Below are 23,629 nucleotides of genomic sequence, written 5' to 3' on the forward strand. Positions count from 1 at the left end.
TCCTAGAGGAGAGCACGGGCAGCCCCCCCAAGCACCCCTCTGTGTATTACAAACCCACTGTGACCACCAAGTCCAGAATTAGGGCGACACGACCCTAATGTGTGTTGGCCACCGTGTGGGGCAGGGGCAGCGCCTCTGCCGCGCTGTCCCAGCGCAGCAGGAAGCATTGTGCAGTCCTTGAGACATCAAGCAGCCAGCCTGCTCGCTTCCCGGAGCAAAAATACCCTTTTTTTCTTTTTTTTTTCCAGTCCTCTGGCTCTGAAAAATGCAAAAGAAGCTCGGCAAGCCATTTTCTGCATTTTTTTTTGTCTGGCTCATGCATTATCATCATCATTTACTGCCCTCGAGGGGATTGCACAGGTGTGAGGGAAAATTTGGCTCTTCCTTTTAAACTTTTGTTATCAGCTTTCCCGAAGATGATCTTGCTGCAGTAAACGCCAGCCTGTTCTCCTGGAGAGGGACGAGCTCGAAGCTGCTGGCAGGAACCAGGCCGGGGGTGGAAGGCTGGGGGTGCCTCTGCTGGGGAACAAACAGATCCTCCGAGCTTCTGCTGAGCGCAAACGGCGCCAGCAGTTTGACCTAGCCTTTTTTTTTTTTTATTCCTAAAACACACCATTGCCCTAATTAATGTTTTCATTCATTTAGCTGAAAAACAAGTTAAACAAAGAGGGTCACCTGGTGTTCCTATCAGCGCCTGGCGAGGATGCAGGCAGAACAAACGCGCTGAAATAAAAACTCTGGAAGAGCTGTGACAAGAGAAAGGCAGTTTAGTTCAATTAAAGAGAGCTGTCACAGAGATTTGATTCCCAGAATACGGAACTATTGATTAAACAGGAATTAAAGCTCGGAAACAGAAAGGTTTCAAGGTCTTTGCTGGGAGGATATCCATCAGGAGAGAGACAGCGCTCCTCCAGCGCTCGAGGAGCTCGGGCTTTGTTGCCTCCTAGGAAACAGGAGAGCAAAAGGAGCAGAATGCTTCCCCAGAAACCCACGCCTCATTTTGGCAGGGGTGCAAGGTCAGGGCCAACGCAGACCAACACCAAAAGCTCCACAGCAGGTAACTGTGGTTTACCGAGGCACAGAAAGCCCCGGTAGGCTCTCGGATATTCCAGGAGCGTGGGGCAGAGGCATGGCCAGGGGGCAGGCTCGTGGCCAGCCACAGGAGGTCCCCAACAAGAGCACCTGCTAAAACGGGGTGGCCCCAAAACCACGTCCTTAAAGGTCGAGGCCGCGAAGCCGTGAAGCTTTCTGGGGCAGAAGCGGCTTTGTTTCCGTCCTGGCACAGGCAGAAGGAGCACTGGTAAGACTCAGATCCCGTTTCCCGAGGCTCGGAGGCTGCGCTGGCACCGCGCTGAGCTGGAAGGGCCGCGGGTGGGTGCCCCCAGCAGGGCTCCCAGCAGCTCCATTTTGAGGTAGCGCAGGTAGGCTCCAGGCCACCTTCTGCAAATGGTGCGCGGCTGCTAAAGCAAACACGGCCCCAGAGCTCCTTCCCGGGCTGAATTACTGCTAACGAGGAGAGCGTGTGAGCACGGCTGCCTCCTCGCCTCCCCACCAGCCTCCTTGGGCAGCGGGAGGAGAGGCTGGAGCCCGGTGGCTCTCACAAAGCGCCGGGTGCAAAGCAGCAAACTCGCCTTCGAGGGCAATTAGCACAGAAAGAGAGGGTGTGGGTTGTGTGTTTTTTTTTTTTCCCTAAACGACTTATTCCCCAAGCCTGAACGTATTTTAAGCTTCCTCTGCAGCAGATCAACTCCGTGGCGTTTGCAGCTAAGCTCAGCCCCCTCTCCTTTAACACGCGCTAAACTATTTTGATTAATGAAAGAAGGAACAAACCCGTTCCAAGTGTTTTCTGTGCAGCCCAACTGCTCTTTCGGTTTCAACTCACGCCTAGATAATTATATCACAGCTCCGAGTGCCCCCACCCTTCTGCTGCACTTGGGGAATACTGCAAAGATAAGTCTTTTCTTAATTATTAAATGTAAATAGCTCATTAAATATAATCCAATTACTTTAATTGTAAGAAAAAGGAAGTAATTACAATATGTACATGTATTCTTGCCTGAACAGTTTTAAATATCTTAAATGAATCTTCGCAGCATTAATATTTTAAGTTAACCTTTGACATGAGAGGGGAAAAAAAGAAAAGCAGACAGTGACTCCCTGATATTTTCCAGAAGTGTTTTATCTGCTGGGATTTGTCACCAAAAAAAAAAAAAGAGAGGACAGCCTTGAGCATCTAAATTAAAGTGGTTTATAAACAGTGTCTCCATAAAGTCAAAATAACACATGGGTTTTCTATTGTGGGAGGCAAAAAATGTTATATATGGTGCCACATTAGGACTCTTAATAGGCTTTTTGGTTGTCAGGAGCGGAGAAAGGGCAACGGAGGCGCTCCTGAAACGGGGCAGACCCGGCAAGCCCCCAAGCACCAGGAGCCCCCACATCCTGGTGGCTTTTCTGAGCCATTCTTTGCTCTTGTCCTGGGCTGGCCGTGCCCGAGGGCGAGGAGAAGGGGCCCTGCCCCACTTTGGGGGCTCCCCAATCCTCCCTCACCTGCCTGCAGACGCGGGGGCTGCTCTTTGTGCGCGCCCGGGCACGGCGCGTGATCCCGGGCTGCCGCTGGGGATTTGCAGGCAGAGCTGCGGGGAGCCGGGAGCAGCAGCAGCCTTCTGGTTTCGCTCAGCACAATGACAAGCCCTGCGCTCACTTTCTCCACCGGCGCAGCCAGAGGCACCGAAGAACCTTCCAGGCAGGCCCCAGCGGTTCCGCCAGGCCCCCTGGTCTGACAGGGGAGGTCGAGTTGCAGTTTGGATGCGGTGACAGACGCCTGCGTAATCTCCTTGGGACGGCCAAAATAATAATAAAAAAAAAAAAAAAAAAAAAAACAAGTTTTTTTCCAACTGGCGGCTCCATGTTGCACGTTCCCAGCCCAGTGGTGATCTCACCTTCTGTAATCTGCGAGCACCGGGCTCTGTATCACCCCGAAGTGTTTCGGAGGGGCTGAAAGCATCGCGTTACTGCACCGACCTCTTCGGAAGCAGAGCTCAAGGCCCTGGTCGGGATGCTGCAGAAGCAAGTCCTCCCACCAGAGCTGACCACAAGGGCTACAGATAAGCTGCTTTATGGAAACCTCTCGTGTCAAGCCGGCCCCTAAATGCAACCTCCTCGACACAAGGCTGAATTCTTGAGCGACCACGAGGCTATTTTGTACGAGCTAACAACACGTGCCTCTACCAGAGCCTCCGAAGGGGAAGCGGCCGCTTGTTTCGTGCTGCCCTAGACCGAAGGGAAAGGTTTTGCACAAGCTGTGTTTACAGCCACACGCCTTCCCCCAGCGCAGGATCGGCTCGGCAGCTGCTGGTATTGAAAGAACAGGATCTGGGTGTGTGCACTTTTTTTTTCTTTTTTTTTTTTTTTTTTTTTGCAGCTGCAAGGCCCGAAGCCGAAGTGTGAGCTTTTTCTTACCGTGCACAAAAGCTGGGTGCCTGAAAGGGAACTCGCTTCCGCTCTGGCAAGCACTCAACCAACTCTTTGCCGGGCTAAGGGGTGGTCGGGGAACTTTCACCCAGCCATTCAGCCCGGGCTGCCGTTCCCCCTCCCTCCCAATTAAATCCCATTTCTTGCACTCCATGCATGAAGCGCGGCCCCGCCGACACACCAGGTATTGTGGCTGCCGGCCCCGCTCTCAATGCCACTTCAAGCCCCGCGTCGCTCATTCTTTGGGTGACAGAAAGGACTTCTGCTGCACGGGGACTCAGAGCGAGACTCTCACGAGTAGGAAAAGGGCATCCGGTGAAAAGAGGAAATGAGAAATTAAAACCACACTCCATCTTATTAGCGGTAATACCCCCGGGTCAACCAAGTGCTCTGCAAAACGCCCCAGCATGGGAATGATTCAGGCAGGGCTCGCTCCGACGTGCTGAGTGACACCAGCCCCTTCGGCTGCTACAGGAAAAAAAATATCAGAGATCATCAGCAGCTACTCCAAACGCCCAGCTGGGATGGGCCACGGCTGGAGCCATCACCTCACGCGCTGCAGGAGGATGAAGTTACAAGATTGGGCTGGGAGGAGCGTTCCCCCTCCTCCTTTTCTGACTGAAACGTTTTTTCCTCTCTCCTCTCTCTCTCTCTAGGGATTTCCAGCATCTTATAAGCGAAGCCTCTCTGAAGTACCGCAAAGTGGCATTGCTCATCATTTCGGTAATGATAGTAAATAAGCTCCAGTATTTTGTTGATCCTTTTCCTTTTGCTTTACAAACAAAAGGTCAGAGTCATTAGCCCAGTTTTACGAGCGAGGAGAAACGGAGGCCTGGAAGAAGCACCCGGCTCCGTAACATCACAGGGAACGCCAGCGACTGAACAGGAGGCAAGACCTGAACAACACCGAGGACGGCCAGGCTCGGCCATCCAGCCCCCAGACATCCCCCATCCACGGGTGCCAGGTATCAGGTGCTGAAAGGAGAGCCCCAAAACACAACAAGCAAGAAGCAACGATTCTCCCTGCTGTCCTTTCCTATGGTGCAGCAATCTCCTGGGCCTTCGGACCACGCTGCAACAAACACCATCACTGGAAGCTAGGGATTTCATTTCCACGAAGGGGTCTCATCGGTTTCTGAGCGCACCCGAACAGCTGGCACCTGTGAAATCCTGGGGCAGGGATCCCACGGCCCACGTTCAGCACGCACTGGGTGAAGAGACACTTCCTCCTCTCGCCCCCTTTGCTTTACAATTGGGTTTTAAGCTCAAATCCACGTGTGGGAAGAGGGCCTTGGCTTCAGAAAGCAGTCGGTCAAAGCAACCCATCACCAGCCGTACTGAACGAGCGCCTTCCGAGGTGATCCGACAGCACCACACGGCACAAGGAAAGATCTCAGTTCCTCCTGACGCCTTCCCAGCAGAAAGCAACGTGGTGAACTCCTGGCTGGGGGCTGGTTTCCAGCAGCAGTAAGGAGCTACGTTCAGTGCACGGCTCTTGCTGCGCTCTCCGTCCCTGTCCCCACAGCACAGCAGCCCCGTTCCTGTGCAGAACTGAAACCTTCCAGACAGGTCAGCGGTGATCTCAGAGCAGTGACACGGTGACAGCCTCCCATGCAGAGATTTGGGCCTTCAAGAGCAAATGTCAGACGCTGCTGATGCACAGGAGTCCCCCATCTTCCTCTCCCACCATCACAGCACCCCTCACAGCTCACTTCTCCCAAATCCCACTCCACGAGATGACAGAGAAGGTGCCACAAGAACAGAGCAGGTCGCTGCAGACCCCATTTTGGGGACCCCAACGGAGACCCCTGCTCCTTCACCACCTCTCCAGCAAATCTCCCAGAAGAGGCACGCGTGAAATCCGCCTGTGCTCCTCCTCTTCTGTAGGAGCCCAACACCAGGAGGCTTCCCACGAGCTCAGGAATTAAGGCAGGATCTCGAGGAGCCGTTTCTCAGGTGAAGGCGAGCTTTGGACCGAGGCTGCGCCGAGCGCTTTGCGCTGCTTGCTCAACAGCACGACGTGGAAGTTCACGCTTCGGCCCTGCTGGGGAGGGACCTCCCCCTGCTGCCTCCCAGGAAGGAAAAAAAAGCCCTACCTACCCGAAAACCATGATTCAGGATCAGCCCCGAGGCTGCTGACCTCCTGCAGCAGCTTCTGCCTGCATCAGGAGCTGATGGGCCGCTCTGGCAGCGAGCCTCCCCTCCTCAAAAAGGAGGCACGCAGCCCTTTTATTGCACCGAGTTGCAAAAATACGAAGGAAGTCAATGTCAGCGAGGTGGTTCTGCTCCGAGCAGGCGTTTGCCTAATGCCCAGCAGCCACTTTCACACGGGGTTTAAAGCCGGCGTTTATAAACACCAAAAATATTCCAATAAACGTTAACCCGTGGTAAGCGAGGGCCTGATCTCGCCAATATTTAGCCCTGTGCAGCGAGAATGAAGGCGCAGCACAAACACACAACTGCCTCCTACAGCCCCCGGCAGCAGCGAGCACGGCCACGCCATCTCTGCTGGGAGAGGAGCAGAGTTTTGCTCTCCTGAGTTTCGTTCAGCACAAAAAAGCATCATTTCTTCACTTCTGCTTCACCTCCTGAGCACTGTGAGGTGCAGAAATGACAGCGAGGAGCAGGCTGAGCCCCAAACGGCCACACCGAGCCCCGTCCCGGCTGCTGAAACCCCTGGGAGTGGGTTTGGGCTGCGTGTTTCTGCCTGGTGCCCCCGGCCCCTCTTGGACGAGGGCACAGGAACACGCCAGCACTCACCAACCATCGCTGCTCCCTCCTTTTCCTGGTTTGCCCAAGTCGTGCAGCACACACAGCTGAAGGGAGAAGCCTCACTTGCAAAATTATTCACCATCAGAGTCCAGAAAGCCTCCCAAAACAAACTACCTGCGCGGATTAAAGCGTGGATTTACACTTGAGATCTTCCTCATTGTGGCCTGACAAAGGAAACTGGCCTGATTTTGTGGGCAGGGTGATCCCAACCCCCTTTGTTCTCCCATCACCATCAAAATAAAAAAAAATAAAAAAAAAAAAAAAAGAGATTGATTTCCCAGCGTAACTCCGTGCATATGAGGCAATCTCTGAAGTTTTAACCCCTCCGCCCACGCCGCGCGATTATCTAAGCTTTGTGAATGAAATCAACTTTTCCTAGGCCAGCCCCGAAGAATGAGATACATTCAAGGCATGCTGAGAAACTGGGTTGGCAGTTATCACGGAGGTTGTGTTATTTGTTATGAATCACTGCTCGCAAATGCCTCCTGAATTGCAGCTGAAAAATGCCCCGCTCGGCGCGTTGCTCACCAGGAAACCAGGCCAGGGCTGCGGCCCCAAGCCCCCCCAGCCCCTTTTTCACTTCACTAAACCACGTTTCAGGGAGGGTTTGCACAAAATAAAGTGGCTGGGAACACACCACATCGCTTTTTTTCCTCCTCTTCGTCCTCCTGCCGAGCCCACCCCCAGCATAGCTTCGGAAAACCAGAGCTGGAAGGATTTGTTAGGAATGCAGACCGGGCAGAACCCAAAAGGGGAAATCTGGGCGAGAGCAGGCACTTTGCTGCCACACCTCCGATTCTGTGGGGCTGGGAAGGGACAAATTAAGCAGGGGTCCTGCTAACATCACACCAAAGCAGCTCCCCAAACCCCAAGGAGCCTCCACAGCTGCAAGGAGGAAGACTCTGACAGGCAGGAGCCAGCATGGGTTTGGTTGGTTTAAAAAAAATAGTAATAAAAAAAAAGACTGGAATTTGGGACATTTACTTTTTGAACTTGTTACAAGGTATAAAAAAAAATTTGTTTATTTTTTAAAGCAGCGCAAATATGCGGTGTGGGGAGAAGTTTACATTCGGGTGGCTGCTGGAGGCTAACCTCGTACAACCCCTGCTTGGGACGGGCAGCGAGGAGAGCTGCTCCTCGGCCGAGCAGAGCGAGGCTTCTCCCCACGCAGAAACTGCTCATTTTTAGGCAAAGCTCCTGGGTTTGAGCCCTGCGGCCACCAACCGGCCCCGGGACAGCGTCACCAACCGCAGCTCCACCAAAGATTAGAACGAGCTGGGCCTCTGCAGCTTAGAACAAGCTCTCCCATTCAAACTTTCAGGAACAGCACTCAAAAAATAATAAAAAAGGCTTAAAGCTGAAGTGCCTGCCCTGCTCCACCCGGCTTCCTGGAAGGAGCTTGTCCTTGGCTGTGACAGGGAGCAGATTTTCAAAGTCACCCCATCCCCACTCCGCGTTTCCAGCGGGTTTGTTTTTAACCAAGGTTTGGAACGAGCTCCGGGCCGGTTCCCCCGACAAAAACCCCGCTCAAGGTCAACGAGAGGCGAAGCCGGCCGAAAAGTGTCGCAAGGCAGCACTCGGGCAGCTCTGCGGGCGCTTAAACCGGGGGGGGAAACACAACAATTCCCCTTCCTCATGTGACCGAGCGCTTCCCACCGAGTCACGCTCTGCATCAGCCCTGCCGCTGGGAAACTCACGCGCCCGCCGCTGCTCCCCAACCTCCCCGTCCTAGGGAAGGACACACAGGAGCGGGGGTTGCTGGTGGATTAATAAATTCCAGCCTCATGTGGAGCAGGTGTATGTAATGCCAGTTTTTTTGTTGTTATCAGTATTATATCGGGCCCGCAGCGCTGCCAGCCCCTCGTGCAGACCCGCCAGGGCTCTGCCCTGGGTGAACTCCGGCACCTCTGCTGCTGAAAGCAGAACCTAACACCAAACGTGAAACTTCTGGCGAGGAAATAAAAAAAAAAATCCTACCCGAGGACGCTCTTTGAGGTCAAATCATCGCCAGGAGGGAGGAGCTGCCATCTCTCACCTCCCTCCAAAGGGCATCTACGTGTATCCCAAAGGAGCAACCCCAGCACGAGCCTAACTAGCGAGGCACAACCCCGAGGACATCCTCCAGCGACCTGATTTCTCCCCTGGAAGGAGGCGAAGGGCTGAGGGCTGAGGTCAGGGGCAGGGCAGCGCATCTGCCCCAGCTCCCCGACCTCATCCCGTTCCGCCCTTCCCCGCGAGCACCCAGGGATTTACCAGTGGCGAAGACATTTCCTCACCGGGGCTGCCTTCCCCCGGGAGCTGGGCGTTTTATGGCTCGCACGCAGCCGGGACGCCCCTGCCCGCGGGTCCCCATCCCGGAGGGAGGCTCCCCCAGCGCCCCGCACGCTGGCTGTGGGGGCAGGAGGCGGGCACGCTTCTCCACAACCACCTCTGAGGCGGGCTGCTGACAGACCCCGACAGCACGGCCCGCACCAGACCACAAAATGCTCCCCAGACCCCCAAACACCCCAGCCCCACCGAACCTTCCCCAGACCCCCTAAACCCCATAAACCCCTGCCCCAGACCCCCTAACTCCCCCTTCTCCTGAGTCCACACTCCTTTCCCACACCCCTCCCCAGCCCGTCTAACCCACTCCCAGCCTCCCCAACACCCTCAGCCCCACTAAACCCCCTCCTGACTCCCCCAACCCCTCTAACCCCCCTCTCCAGACCCCCTAACACCCCCAGCCCCACTACTCTCCCCTCCAGACCCCCAGCTACCCCCCCAGTCCTCCTAACCCCCCTAATCCCCTTCCCACACCCCCTTACCCCACTTTCCAGCCCCCCTAACACCCCCAGCCCCACTATACCCCCTTCCCACACCCCCTAACCCCCTTCCCCAGCCCCTCTAACCCACTCCCAGCCCCCCTAACACCCCAAGCCCCACTAATGCCCCCTCCGGCCCCCCTAACCCCCCTACCCACCTCCCCTAACCCCCTGTCCAGGCCCCCTGACCCCCCTACTCACCTCCTCTAAGCCCCCTCTCCAGCCCCCCACATCCCCAGCCCCATTAACCCCCCCAAACCCCCTTATCCCCCCCTACACCCCCCCTGACCCCCAACCCCCCAGCCCAGGGCCACCAGCTCACCCCAGCCCCTCAGGCCGGCCCAGGGCCCACGCCCTGCCCCGAGCCCTGGCTCCTGGGAGGGGCCGGGCGAGTGCTAGCCCGGGACAGAGCCACAGCCCCCCCTCTGTCCCTCCTGACCCGGGGGCACCGGAGCCCCCTCACAGGCCCCATAAGCTCACTTTGTGGCAGGAACCACCGCCCGCCTCAGCCCAGTGGCTCACTATTTGGCAAGGGCCTAGCAGCCCACCCCAACCCCTCCGCCGCTCTCCCGAGGCAAGAAGCGGCCGGGAAGGGCCGGGGGGGACACCGCTGGCTGCTCTCAGCACTCACCTCGCTCCGGTGCTGTCCTCTCCGGGCCCCTGGGCTCGCTACCACCAGGGCGGCCCAGCCCGGCCGTCCGCCATTCCACGGCTCCCCCTCCCTGTCCTGACTGAGCCTCGCCCCGCCTCCTCCCGCTCGCCGGTCCGCCGCGTCATTGGCTCGCCAGCCAGCAGCGCCGCCACGCCATTGGCTGAGCGCGGCTGTCTATCAAAGCCGCCCTACGCCACTTGCGTACGAAAGTAGAGTAGCCGGAGAACCCCACCCAAGGCGGCCGCGCAAAGAGAGTAAACAGGGAGGGAAGTACCACCAGGGGGCCGGGGCGGGGGGAGCCTTGGGGAGTTTTGGGATGTATCCCCGGGGCGAAGGGGAGAATCACGACATCGAGCATAGTCACGATAATTCAAAAATCTTCTCATGGGTCTGATAGGGACAAAACACGACGATATTACCCGCAACTTTAGAGGAAAAGGGGGGTATATTTCTCCCCCCTCCCCAAGAGCCTCCCTTTGGTGTCGCCCTCCGCCTCTACGCTCTCAGGCCCTGGGAGGAACGTTCCAATGGGGGAGCGGGGGGGGGGGGGAGCGGGACGGGACCAAAGGGGAGCGGGGGGGGGGACGGGGACAGGGCTGGGCTGGGCGGGGCGGGCGTGGGGGGGGCCCCGCTGCTGCTGCGGGCGGGGGGGGGGGAACCTGAAGCCCCTGATAGATGGGGGGGGGACAGGGGGTGGGGGGGACAGGGCATGGGGGGGCAGGGATAGGGCATGGGGGGGGACAGGGGGCATGGAGGGGACACAGGGTTTGGGGGGGACAGGGATAGGGTATGGGGGGGTCACAGAGCATGGGGGGACACGGGGGGGTCACAGGGCATGGGGGGGGACATGGGGCATGGGGGGGACATGAGGGGGGACAGGGCATGGGGGGCCACAAGATGGAGGGGACACGGGGCATGAAGGGGACATGGCATGGGGGGGTATAGGATGGGGGTGGACATGGGGTGGGGGGCACATGGGGCATGGGGAGGGGGACACAGGGCATGGGGGGGGTCACAGGGCACTGGGGGTCATGGACAAGGGGGGACACAGGGTATGGTGGAGGTTACAGGGCATGGGAGGGGACAGGGACAAGGCATTGGGGGGACACAGGGCACAGGGGGACATGGCAAGGGGGGACACGGGGCATGGGGGGGGAACAGGGATAAGGCATGGGGGGGACACAGGGACAGGGCGCAGGGGGTGCCCAGCAGCCGGGCTCCCAGCTGGGTCGCATCCAGGAGCTCTCCTGATATGAAGCCAGAGGGGCACCCTACAGCCCCCTGACCCCTGGGGGGGTGACACAGAGCTGGGGGGTGACACAGAGCCCGGGGGGGGGACAGGGACAGGGCACCCAGCTGGGCTGCAGCCAGCAGCTCACGCTGGTAGCCACGGGGCTGGCACCCTGCGTGCCTGTGGGGAATGACAAATCTTGTGGGCCCCACCAAAGGCAGATTTGTGCTCGGATTTTTCACGTTTAGCTCTGGCTGAGGCAGTGGAGGCTCCAAAAAGCCTCCCCCAGCCTCCAGCTCGGCCGTGTCCTCCCCGGTCCCCCCCCCGGGGTGTGTGGGGACAGCTCGGTGTGGGGCAGGTTGCTGTAGGGCCGAAATCCTCTGCCTGGAGGAGACACCCTCAGGGGAAAGGAAAGGAGGAGGGAGAACAAAGATCCCCAGTGTCCCAAACACACCCGATCAGCAGCACCTGGGGCATTAAATCTTCCCTCCCCTGCCCAAATCTTCCCTCCCCTGCCCAAATCTTCCCTCCCCTGCCCGATCACCGCCACCAGCACCCGGTTCTGTTCAGCCGAAAGAAGCTGGAGGCATCTGTGGGTGCTTTGGGGCAAACCCCAGTGATTAAATCCCCGAAAGTCCTGCGGTTCCCTGGACAGACACCCCCAGCCCAGGGTACCCGGGTACCTACCCCCCCCTCGGCACGCCCTGGACGAGACGGGTGCATGGTGGTGATGGAAATGACATTTTTCCACCCGTTTTGCGCCGCCCCTCCACGCACAGCATCCCGTGGGTGCCACCCGGCCGTGCCCCCCACCCACCAGCACCCACCCCTGGGTGCGAGGCGCCGCGGGAGGCCGCGGGCTCCAGGTTTTCCAGGCCGCCAGCCAGCCGTCGCCTTGAAGAAGATCTGCTTCCATCTCAAGGTGTCACAGCCTCAAGGGAACCACCTCATCTGTAGCTGCGCCGCAACCTTTATCTCTTCCCCTGCCTGTGCGAGAGGCTCTGTTTATAGCTGCCGAATAATACCTGCTAAATTGCGGGATCCGGCCCCCCCCGCGGCACCCCCCTGACACTTGTTTCTCGGTGAGAGGGATGCTCTCGCCTGCCAGGTGCCTTTTGCTGGAGGGAAATGCCGTGCAGGCTGCTCCTGCCTCTCCCCTGGGTGGGCTCCGGCTGCATCCAAGCCCCCCTAACCCTAGCGGGGTCCTGCCCCGCGCTGCTGCCCCCTCCAGCTCCCTCCCACCCCTCAGCCTGGGCTCTGCTCCCTGCTAAAATCCAGCGGGTCCAGCCTCAGCCCTCCTCTCCACACCCCGAGGATGGGGATGAGCAGAAATCCTCAACGGGAGGGACAAAAATCAGTGTGCCACCCCAGCCCCGCACGAGGCCGTGACCGCGTCCTTGCCCGGAGGTGCTGAGGGACGGTGGCCAAGCGGCTCTTGAGTCCCCCCCAGGCTGTGCCGGGGAGCCTCGGGTGCCCGTCCCTGGCTGGCTGCCCCCTTCCCTGTCCTTGCCTCCGGCAGCTCTGCCCCCCCGCTGCCCCCCGTGCCTCACAAAATGGCCGAGGAGCGCGGCACGGCGGCGGGCGTGCAGGCAGAGCGGCTCCAGCTGCAGCCCCGCTCCCCGTGGGAAGGCAGCCAGGGCTGGCAGCGCCAGAGCTGCGAGGATGCTCCGGGAACGGGCACCCAGCAGCGTCCCGAATCCCTGGTTCCTACAAGTCACCTCCCTGCTGGTATCGGTGGCAAGATGGGGTGCGTGGGGTGCACGGGGTGCACGGGGTGCCCAGGGCTCGTGGGATTCTCAGGGTGCACGGGGCACACGAGGAAGTGCGCAGGGTTCCTGGGGCCTGGGGGATGCGTGGGGGGCACAGGGGGCACTTGGGGTAGAGGGGGCATGAAGGGCTCAGGGGGCACAGGGTGCATGGAGCACGCAGGATGCAGCAGGTGCCCGTGGTGCGCAGGGTTCACGGGGTATATGAGGAGCTCCTGGGGTGCAGGACGCATGGGATGCACGGGGTGCCCGTGGTTCCCAGGACGTGTGGGGTGTCCCTGGTCCCCAGGACACGTGGGGTGCCCCTAGAGTCCAGGGCACACAGGGTGCCCATGGTCCCCAGGGTGCTCAGGACACATGGGATACCCCCAGTGCCTCGGACACGGGGGGTGCCCACGCTGCTCAGGGCACAAAGGACACCCCTGGTTTTGGATACCCCTGGTGTGCAGGATGCGTGGAGTGCCCATGGTGCCCAGGACACACAGGACACGATGGGGAGCCCCTGGTGCCCAGGACACAGGGGGTGCCCACTGCCCACCGGGGCCCCGGGCCAGCTCGGCGGCGGGCAGTTGCCGCGCCGCTGACATTTACTAATCAGCTCTAACCTCGGCTGCACACCCGCTCGTCTCGCTTGCTGTCTTGTCTCCATGGAGACTCCGCAACCTTTGCTCACTCGTTAATGGTATCTCAGCAAACGAAACTCCAACGCCACCCAGCCTTCCCCTCCCGGCCCCGGCGAGGGGGAGGCTCGCCCACGGGAGACATCCTCCCCGCTCCCCTCCATCCCCGTCCCCTCCCGCAGCCGGGGATAAAAGGGACGAGTCCTTGTTAACGAAGGACCGAGCCAGGCTGGGCCGATCCGGGGGCAAGTTCTGACGGCGGCGCGGGAGGAGGGCGAGCCAGCATCCTCCTCGCCGCGAAAACAAGACCTGGCGATTTTATTGCTGCGGCAGCACCGACGGGCTCCGGCTGCGGGATGCCGGCCAGCAACCGGCTGCGGTGCCCAAATCCCTTCCCGAGGAGGATTTATATTTCGTGCAAAGCCCGGGCGGTGGCCGTGCCCGGCGTGTTTGTGCCCCCCGCGCCCTCTCCCCAAACCTCGGGGTGAGCGGGGTGGCCGCGCACCCCCCGGGGAGCCTGCTCCGTCCCCGGCGTCCTGCTCTCGCCGGTTCTGTTTTCAAATTAACATGGGAAAGATGCCCATTACCTGCTTCCAGATAATGACTATGATTAGGCAGAGCTCTGCTGCCAGCCGAGATCTGAAGGATTTCTGTGCACTCCAGCAGCGCTTGCCGGTGCAAAAACAAGAGCAATAAAGTGTAAATAAAAGACTAAAGAAAATAGCGTGGTCCATCAGCGGAAGGGTGCGCGGAGGCAGCTCTAATGACAGCCTTTCTGCCGCGGTGTCGCCGGTTGCAGCCCCGCCACAGCCAAGGTGAAATTGGAGAGGGGCTGCCCCACGCCTGCACCCCACGTTTGAACCCGGATCGGCCTCCGGTTGCTCAAAACCGGTGGTAGGTGGGGAGGGGGGGGTTGGAAAGAGGGGAAAATAAATAAATAACTCGAGATGTGCGCTTGTTTGTGCTGGGCAGGAATAGGTGAGCTGCAATATAATGAGCAAGGCTGGCCTTGGGGGACTCCCGGCCCTGCAGGAAGAGCTGTGGAGAGGAAGGAAAAGGCAGCCCCATCTCCTGAGACCTCTGCGCCAGCGCACAGAGCGCTCCCGGTCGCAGTGCTGCCCTGGGGTGCCCCGTGCCCTGAGGGCCGGGGGGGTTTCTGCCTCCCCAAAAGGATGCCCGCAGCCCTACGGGGATGGGGCTGGGCAGGGGGTGGCGCATGGAGAGGAGGATGGGCTGGGGCACGCCACCACACAAAGCTGGGCGCACAGCTCGGCTGCGGCATCGTCCCCCTCCTGGCCCCCATCCAGAGCCCTCGCTGCCCTGCAGGCTCCCTCGTGTCCCCAAAACAGCGTGGTACAACCCGGCCTTCGTCCCCAGGAGGATGAGGATGGGTTGGGACGCATCAAGGGGACCGTGAGAGGGGGACGGCCGTGGCACATGGCAGCACCCTGCCCGCCCTGCAGCCCCGCCGGGGCGGCTCCCTGTGAGTCAGAGGCGGGCAGGGCTGAGCTGGCAGCGGGGCACCGCTCACCGCAGGGCTCAGGGCGAGGAAGAGGGCGGCCGACACGGGGCGAGGAAGGGCGGGAGGCACGTCCCAGCCTGCGGCACCCAGCCATGTGCCCCGCCAGGAGCCTCGCCTCCCCCTGGGGCTGCGTTCCTCCCCCTGCACCCTCTGCAAGACGAAGGGGACCAGGGTTGGGTGCGCATCCTGGGCACCCCAAGCTGGCCGTTTTCCATGGGTTTGGCATTTGGGAAGGCAGAGACCCCCTGCCCACGCTGCTGGGAACGTTTCTCCCTGGCTCGCCCTGCGCTGCTGGTGCCTGGGGACACGGTGGCACCGTGCCCAGGGACATGGCGCTGCTCCCCACGGTGACCACTGCCTCCCAAATCCTCTCCCCCACGTGGCTGCGGGCAAAGCGGCTCCCCAGGGACCTGGTGGCCCTGTGTCACCCTGCCGGGAGGGATGACAGAGCCACAGGGCTGCTGCAGGGTGGTCCCCCCCGGACCCCCATCCCGGGCAGGGTCACCGTGGTCCCGGTGCCCGTGGGCGCTGTCTGTGGCCGCAGCCCAGCCGGGTGGAGGCCTGGGGAAGGAGCTAATCTCTGCCCCGATTAGGCAGAGTTCCCAGCAATGGAGGTTTCTTCTTCTTTTTTTTTTTTTTTCTCCCCCCTCAGTGATAACAAATAATAATATAATCCCCTTAATCCCTCCCCGAGGAGCCGGCGTGCACACCGAGACAGGAAGCGCGGCGCTTCTGCCGCCGCTGATAACCCGCACCATTTGGGCCCTTGGAAAAACAAACAGCGGGGCTGGCACCGTACCCCCCCAAAAAAAAAACCCCACGGTGCCCCCAGGTTCCCACCCCAGCACCCCCAAACCAGACCCTGACCCATCGCCAGCCCCAGGGGATGCAACCCTGACCTGGTTGCTCCTGCAGGGCACAGCCAAGGTCCCCACCACAACCAAGGAGCTCCAGCCCCCAGCGGGGTTCCCTCAGCCTTTATAGGGCGCAGCTGCCCCCTCCCCACCCCATAGCCCCACTGAGCCTAAAAGGCCTCCTGTGTCCCTTGCAGAACCCCTTTTGGAGCCTGAACACTTTGGGGGTGCCATCCCCATGCACCCCCTGTTCCCCAGGGGTCAGGGACGTGCCCTGAGTGCCCCCACCCCATGGAGCCCGAGCCCCCCCTGGCTGTGCCCCAACAAAGAACTGGCACTGGGCGATCCCCTCTTGCCCCCACCGGGGCCCCTCTGTGCAAGATTTAGGAGCAGTGGAGTGGAGCCCCCCCCTTTTTGTCCCCCCCAGTCACTGGGTGCCAGGGAAGGACCCCGGCTGCCAAACCCCATCCCCATAATGGGGACCCCCCCCGGGGTGGGCGCACAGCCCCCTGCCCCGCGCCAGCCCCCCCGGCTCCGAAAGCCCCGCCAGGCAGCAGATATTGCTAACAGTCCGCAACAGCCCTCGCTTTTATTCCCTCACTTTCCTGGCCCCTGCTCTGCTGATCTCAGCTCCTCCGGCTCCAAAACGGCTTTTAAAATTACCGGAGAGTGGAGACCTCTGCGAGCGCTCTGCCCCCGCCTGCTGCGGCCACCCGCGGCCCCCTCCCTGGGCTGGGGGCAGCTCCAGCGCCAGCACACACTGGGGACACGGGCACATGCTGGGGAGGGGGCTGTGGGCACAAACTGGGGACATGGGCACATGCTGGGGACATGGGCACATGCTGGGTGGGGGCTACGGGCATGCACTGGGGACCTTGGCACATGCTGGGGGGGGCTATGGGCACAAACTGGGGACATGGGCACAAACTGGGGACATGGACACATGCTGGGGGCTATGGGGACAAACTGGGGACGTGGGCACACACAGGGTGGGGGCTATGGGCACATGTTGGGGGACGCAGGCACATGCTGGGTGGGGGCTACAGGCACACGTGGATTATGGGCACACGTGGGGGACATGGGCACGCACTGGGGGACATGGGCACGTGCTGGGGGCCGGGGGCACAAATGAGGGCCATGGGCACGCAGTGGGGACACTGACACACACTGGGGGACACGAGCATACGTGGGGGACATGGGCACGCACTGGGAGACAGTGGCACATACTGGGGGCCATCGGTATGCACTGGGGCCATGGGCACGCACTGGGGCCATGGGCACACACTGGTGGCACTGGTACACACTGGGAGATAAGAGCATGCACCAGGGGACATGGGCATATTCCGGGGACATGGGCACACAGTGGGGGACACTGACACATGCCGAGGGACATTGGCACACGTGGGAGCCATGAGAGTGCACTGGGGACGTGGGCACACACTGGGGCACATGGGCATGCACTGGGGGACACGGGCACATACTGGGAACAATGGCACACGCTGGGGACACTGGCACACGCTGGGGACATGGGAACGCACTGGGGTACACGGGCATGCACCAGGGTAAATGGGCACGCACTGGGGGACACTGGCACACACTGGGGGACACGGGCATGCACCAGGGGACACGGGCACGCACTGGGACCCGTGGCAGCGGTGGCCCCGCAGCCAGCAGCACCCGTGGGTTGGCGCAGAGCAGGGTGCCGTCCGCCCCGGTTATTTAAAAGGCGCCAGGCTGGGCTTGATTAAAACAAAGTAAAAGCCAGAGCCAGGGCAGAGAGGGGATTAGATGGCTCGGGGGAATGTTAATGGACTCCAGAGCTTTCTGCCCGGCCGGCGGCTGGGCCGAATCCAGCCGGGGTGGCTGGGGACGGGCTGGGCTTGGGCTGGGTGGGCGCAGCGAGCGTGCCGGGGCTCAGCGGGACCCCGAAACGGGGCTGCGGGCGCTGGGCTCGGGCAGAGGCGGGTTCGCCATCCTGCTGGGTGCTGGGGGGCCCGAGCCGCTGCTGGAGGAGCGGAAGGAGAAAAAAGGGGGGGGGGGACGGGGAACCCGGCGGGGGGGGGTGGTGGAAATAGCTTGCGAGGGCCTGGCCCTTCCTCTGGGAAAAGCAGGGGTGGTCTGGTGCTGCAGCTGGGCTCCGCGCCGCCCCCGCTGCTGCGCAGGGGGCCCTCCCCGCGCTGGGGACGTCCCGGGGACACCGCCACCGCCACCGTCCCCTGCCCGCAGCCCCCTTCCCAAAGCTGTCCCGGGGCTGTCCCGGAGCAGGGGACGAGGACGGCTCGGCCAGCGGGGGCTGCCAGCAGCTGGGGGGGGGGGCTTCGGAGGGGCGCTGGCGGCGGGCAGGGGCTGCCAGATGCACTGGATTGCAGGTCTGACGTGGGAAATCGCCTCCCTTCCTCGTTAGCTTGTGATTAGCATGTCAAGTGGTTGAAGTTCGTGGGTATAAAGGATGCGAGCTAAGAATAATGGCTTCAATTTTCTTCGCGGCACAGCCATTAATTTGAAGGAGAAGGGTTGGGGGGTGTGTGGGGGGGTGTCCAAATCTCCTGGGCAGCTCCAGACAGCGCCGCCGGTCCCCGGCCCCGCGCGGTGCCAAGGCTGGGCCCTGCCGCGGCCCCAAAATCGCTGCTGGGGCGAAGCAGAGCGAGGGTGACCTGCGGTGGCACGCCTGGCACCGGGGCCGATGTCCTGGTGGTGATGGAAAGCCCGGTGTCGGGGTTCAGCTGGCACCGGGGGGGCGCACAGAGGGTCCCCCCCATTAGGGTGGGTACGGGGGTCCCGCGTGCCGCCCCGTGCCAGGTGCGCAGCCCCGTCCCCGTCCCTGCTCCTGGATCCCCTTGGAACGGGGGCATTTCCACGGCCTCGTTGTGTCCCCCCCCCCACCCCGGGCTCCGTCCCCACGCTGGGAGGTGGGAGGGGAGGGCAGGGAGGGGAGGCAAATTCCTGCTTTGTTTCCGAGGGAATGGGAGAAGCCGAAATGGCAGCGAGCCGCCTCCGAGCAGGGCTGCGACGTTTGGGCTGCTTAATTAAAAAATGGCCCCGTTGGCCCCGACCAGGCACAGCCGGGGCTTTCCTCCTCCTGCTCCTCCCGCAGCGCCTCGGTGCCTCGCTCAGCACCGCGCACAGCACCCGAGGCTGCTGATTTTGGGGGCAAAAGCTCCTAAATCCTGGCGCTGCACCCCCTGCAAGCGGCTCCCCCCAAACTTCAATGCGCAAATCAAGAAAGGGCGAAGCGAGCGTTTCCCCTCCAAATTTTGAAGGCTTTTTGTCCTTTTTTTCGCCCCCCCCCCCCAAGCAGCCTCTGCTGGCGAGACCCAGCCAAGAGCCTGGCACGGTGGCAGAGCCGCTGGGCCGTGCTGATAAACCCTCAGTGATCAGCCCCAGCGCCAGGCTCCTCAGCCGCAGAGCCCGCCCGATGGATTTCATTGCATTTATTAAAAAAAAAATAAAATATAAGAGTCACGCTGCACCCCGGGAACGAGTCCGGGGCACGGCCCAGATGGGTGATGCCACCGGGGGGGATTCATTTCCCGGTTCTGCCCCCACTATCTCGGTCTGGCCCTCGTTAGCGCAGGAAGGTGGGCGCCACGACCCCCCCCAGCCCCTTCCGTGCCCCCTCGCTGCTTTCTGCTAGCCAAAAAGAGGCGAAATGGTGGGAAAATGGCTCACAGGGAGGGCAAGGTGTTGGCTTGGGGTCGATGCAGAAGCGTTCGGTGCCCTCCAAAGCCCCCGGAGCTGGCCCTGGTCCCATGGGTGCAGTGCCCGCGGGGTGGGTGCATGGTGCAGGGCACCCATGGCACGGCCCCCCCTCACCTGCCTCAGTTTCCCCACGGTGCCAAGGCTGGGTGCCCCCCACCGACATCCCCAAGGGAATGAGCCTTTGGGGGGTGGGGGGGACCCCGATGGGGACACCAGGGGTGCACCCCGCAGGCAGTGAGCATGGCAGGTCCCCGGGGACAGGGATGGGGACACTGCAGCATCACATGCACCAGCAGAGCCCCCCCCCCCCGCCCCCTCCCCTCCACCCTCACCTCGCCCCCAGCTTTACCCCAAAGACCCCGGGGGGCACCCAGGGTGATGGGGGGGACCGCAGGGGAGCCGTGTCCCCCCCACTTTGACCCCTGCCCCGTGGAAACGCAGCCTCCTCCACACCCCAAACCACCTGCACCTTGGGGGGGGGGCAGGACTGGCACCCCCCTCTCCTCTCCCTCCCAGCACCCCGGCCCTATAAAGGGGTGCGGGGACCCGGCTGCACCCCCTGGGGCACCTCCCCACCCCATAACAATTTTATTCCATTATTTTTTTTGGGGGGGGGGCTGCACAGCACCACGCTCACTTGGTACCACCCAGCCACGCACCGCAGCCCTGGAACACGGGGGGGGGGGGGGGGGGGCGTGGATGCCGAGCCCCCAGCGTGGCGAGGAGGGGGTCAGGGCTCCCCAAAACACCTTGCCCCCCCCTTTTACCCCCTCCCTCGCCCACACAGCCATGCTGGAGCCCGGCGGCGTGGTGCTGGCAGCCCCGCTCCCCCCGCACCCCCAGCCATCAGTATGCGCCGTGTGTTGCTCTCCATAGCAACCTCTTTCTTTTTTTTTTTCCCCCCCCCCAGGCCCCCCCCCAGCGCACTGCTCTGCAGCAGCCGTGACCCCGCCGGGATTGCTCACCTCTCCCACCCACAGGTAGCTGCTGCCCCCCCCCCTCAAATCCCTAAAATCCCCCCCCCCCAAAAAAAAAAAAAAAAAAAGAAAAAGGATGCTGCAGGGCTGAGCTGCCCATTCCTGGAAGTTGCTTTTTTTTTTTTTTTTTTTTTTTCTTAATTATTTTTTAATTTTTTAAATCATTTTTTTTTAGCCCTTTTGGCCCTCAACCTGTCCGCAGCCCCAAGCCGCTGCCTCCTCCGTCACCCACCGGGGGTGGCACCCGTGGGTGCTGATGGCTGGGGGCGTGGGGAGGGGGGTGGGGGGGGGGGGTTTGGCACCCATCGTTCCCAGTAGCGGGTGCCCACTGGTGCCACTGGGGGACCCCAAGGGAGGGATCCCACTGCGGGGCCTCATCCTGCTCGCTGCCTTCCCCCCCCTTGTAGCCGTGCTGGGGCTGAGCCCCCCAACCTTGGGGGGGGGTCAAACTCCCCTTTTACCCCCCCCTCCTTGGCGCAGCGAGGCCGTGCCGCCCCCCCCGAGAGAAGCAAGGACGCAGCGGCACGGCTCAATATATAGGTTTCTTTTAATATAAAAAAAGTGCCTATGAAAAATTCCTTCCTAAATACACAAAAAGACCAGTTCAGGGCAAGAGCGGGGGCCGGGGGGGCTCTCCGGGGGGGGGGGGGGCCACGGCATCTCCGGCCGGGTCAGCACAAGCACTGCGCGGGTCAGCTTGAGGGGGGGGGCGACACGAGGAGGGAGGGGGGGCTGCTATTTTGACCAGGTTATTTTATTTTATTTTATTTTAAATCCCCCCCCCCCTTTTTCTTTTTTTTATTTTTGGGGCATTTTGCCCTTTTTTTTTTTTTGCACCGGTTTTCATTTTTGGGGAGGGGTCGGTCAATTTTTTTTTACGTTTTTTTTTCTTTTTTTTGCACAATCCACAAAGCTGTACAGAAGTTGCCAAACCCTGGGTTTGGGGAGGGGGGGGGGGGGGGGAAGCAAAATGAAGGAGGGGGGGGGGGGAGCCAAAATGAAGGGGAAAGGGCAAAATGAAGGGGGGGGGACAGAGGGAAAGGGTTGGGGAGAAAATAGGAGCCGACCCCCCCCGGCACCCACGCGCACACGCACACCCTGAGCTCGTCACCGCGGGAAGGAGAGCGGCCCCCCCGTGCCCCCCCCCAGCTCCCCCTCCCCACAAAGAGGGTGTGTTATTGATTTCTTTTCTTTTTTTTTTTAAATCTTTTTTTTTTTTTTTTAACTCACTTTTTAACTTTTTTTTTTAAACTCCTTTTTTTTTTTTAAACTCCTTTTTTTTTTTTAACTCCTTTTTTTTTAACTCTTTTTTTTTTTTTTCGTTTTTTTTATACAAATTCGGATCTTTGGGTGTGTACTGCCAAAAAAAAAAAAAAAGAGAGGAAAAAAAAAAAAACAACAAAAAAACGCGTCGTCCTTATTAATAATAATAAAAATAAAACTCAAAATCATCGTCATTAAAAAAAGGCAACGGAAACCCAAGGAACCCATGCGGAAGTTGCACACCACAAAACCACAGCAGATGTACAGAATGCAATATACAAGACACGATTTATAATAAAACATTATATACAATAAATAGGTTATTGTTACTTTTTTTTTTTTTTTTTTTTTTTTTTTTTTTGTCGATCGATCTGTAAATAAATTTTCTCAGTGCATACTGGTGGGGTTTTTGCTCTTCTCTCCTGCATATCCGCCTCTCTTGCGCTTCAGTTTTTATTTATTTATTTTTTTATTCTCCGTCACTTTTTGATTCTCTCCCAGGTGTGTGGCTCTCCTTTATTTATTTATTTTTATTTATTTTTTTTTTGTGAATTTTCGTCTTTTTTAAATTTTTTTTTTTCCTTAAACATTTTTTTTTTTTTTGTTTTTCTCCTTTTCTTCAAAAGTATTTACAATTGCTGGTTTTTGTGCAGAAAACGAAACTTAATAAAATAATAATAATAAAAAAAAAATTAAAAAAAAAAAAAACAAAAATAATAATAATAAATCCAAAGAGTCCCTCTGCTTCTGGCGGGAGGAGAGCGCGGCGCCGGCGCCACGGCCGGGGCGGGGGCCGGGGGGGGGGACGACGAAGCGGGGCGGCGGGGCCGGGGGGCACCGGCGGCGGCCCCCTCCTCTCCTCTCCTCCTCTCCTCTCTGCTCCGGTGGCCGGGGCCGTCGGGTGGGCTCGGGGGGCCGAGAGCGCGGGGGCTTCGCTGGCTGGGCTGCCTGGGGGGAGAGGGGACAGGGGTGAGCGTCCGGACGCCCCCCCGGCCCCCCCTGCCCGGTTTCGTGGAGGAGGGATGGATCCGTGGCCGAATGGGTGCTGCCCGTGTGGCCCAGGGGGCTGGGGTCCCACAAACCCCCCATCTGGGACCCCCACACCAAGGGGTCTGGGGTCTTGCGTGCCCCAAATCTGGCACCCACATGCCCAAGGGTCTGGGGTCTCCCACACCCCAAATTTGGCACCCACCTGCCCAGGGGCCTGGGGTCCTGTGCATCCCAAATTTGGCACCCACATGCCCAAGGACTTGGGGTCCCATAAACCCATATCCAGCACCCCCAGGCCAAAGGGTTTGGGGATCCGCATGCCCCAAATCTGGCACCCCCATGCCAAGGAGTCTGGCACCCACCTGCCCAGGGGTTTAGGATCCCACATGCCCCTGTTTGGCACCCACATACCCAGGAGTCTGGGGTCCCACAAATCTCCCATCTGGCACCCAAAAGCCCAAGGGTTTGGGGTCTCAAAATCCCCCCATTGATCACCCCCATGCCAAGGGGTCTGGCTCCCACCTGCCCAGGGATCTGGGGTCCCATAAATCTCCCATTTGGCGCCCATCTGCCCAGGGGTTTGGGGTCCCACATGCCCACTTGTCACCCACATACCCAGGAGTTTGGGGTCCCTCTGACCCCCCATCAGGCATCCCCATGCCAAGGGGTCTGGCACCCACCTGCCCAGGGGTCTGGGGTCCCAAAAATCCCCCATCCAGCACCCACACACCCAGGATCTGGGGTCCTGCTCTCCCCCATTTGCCACCCACCTGCCCAGGGGTCCGGGGTCCCAAAAATCCCCCATTTGGCACCGATAAACCCAGGATCTGGGGTCCCAGTCACCCAGCACCCACCTGCCCAAGGATCTGGGGTCCCGCTCACCCAGCACCCACATACCCAGGGGTCTGGGGTCCCCCTCACCGGGTCCAGCCCCCACCTGCCCCCACCTCCAGCATCCCGCACCCTGGGGACCGGCACCGAGCACCCCGCGCTCCAGCCACCCAC

The 23,629-nt window shown here is 60.2% G+C and overlaps 2 protein-coding genes across 3 annotated transcripts in view; both read right to left on the minus strand.

Moving 5' to 3' along the window:
• The window catches only part of WASF2 (WASP family member 2), a 32,115-nt gene extending 22,318 nt beyond the window's left edge, over nucleotides 1–9,797 (minus strand). Inside the window, exon 1 of the mRNA XM_084300606.1 lies at nucleotides 9,682–9,797. The gene's annotated coding sequence lies outside the window, so the exon portion shown is untranslated. The remainder of the gene's footprint in view (nucleotides 1–9,681) is intronic.
• Nucleotides 9,798–22,161: 12,364 nt separating this feature from the next.
• Nucleotides 22,162–23,629, minus strand: part of AHDC1 (AT-hook DNA binding motif containing 1) — a gene marked incomplete at its 5' end in the record, with an annotated part of 50,255 nt that continues 48,787 nt past the window's right edge. For both annotated transcript variants that reach the window (XM_084300527.1, XM_084300528.1), the window contains one exon: nucleotides 22,162–22,582. The remainder of the gene's footprint in view (nucleotides 22,583–23,629) is intronic.

The sequence above is a fragment of the Netta rufina genome (genome assembly GCF_964035555.1).
Source record: "Netta rufina genome assembly, chromosome: 23".
In the NCBI taxonomy this organism is placed as follows: domain Eukaryota; kingdom Metazoa; phylum Chordata; class Aves; order Anseriformes; family Anatidae; genus Netta; species Netta rufina.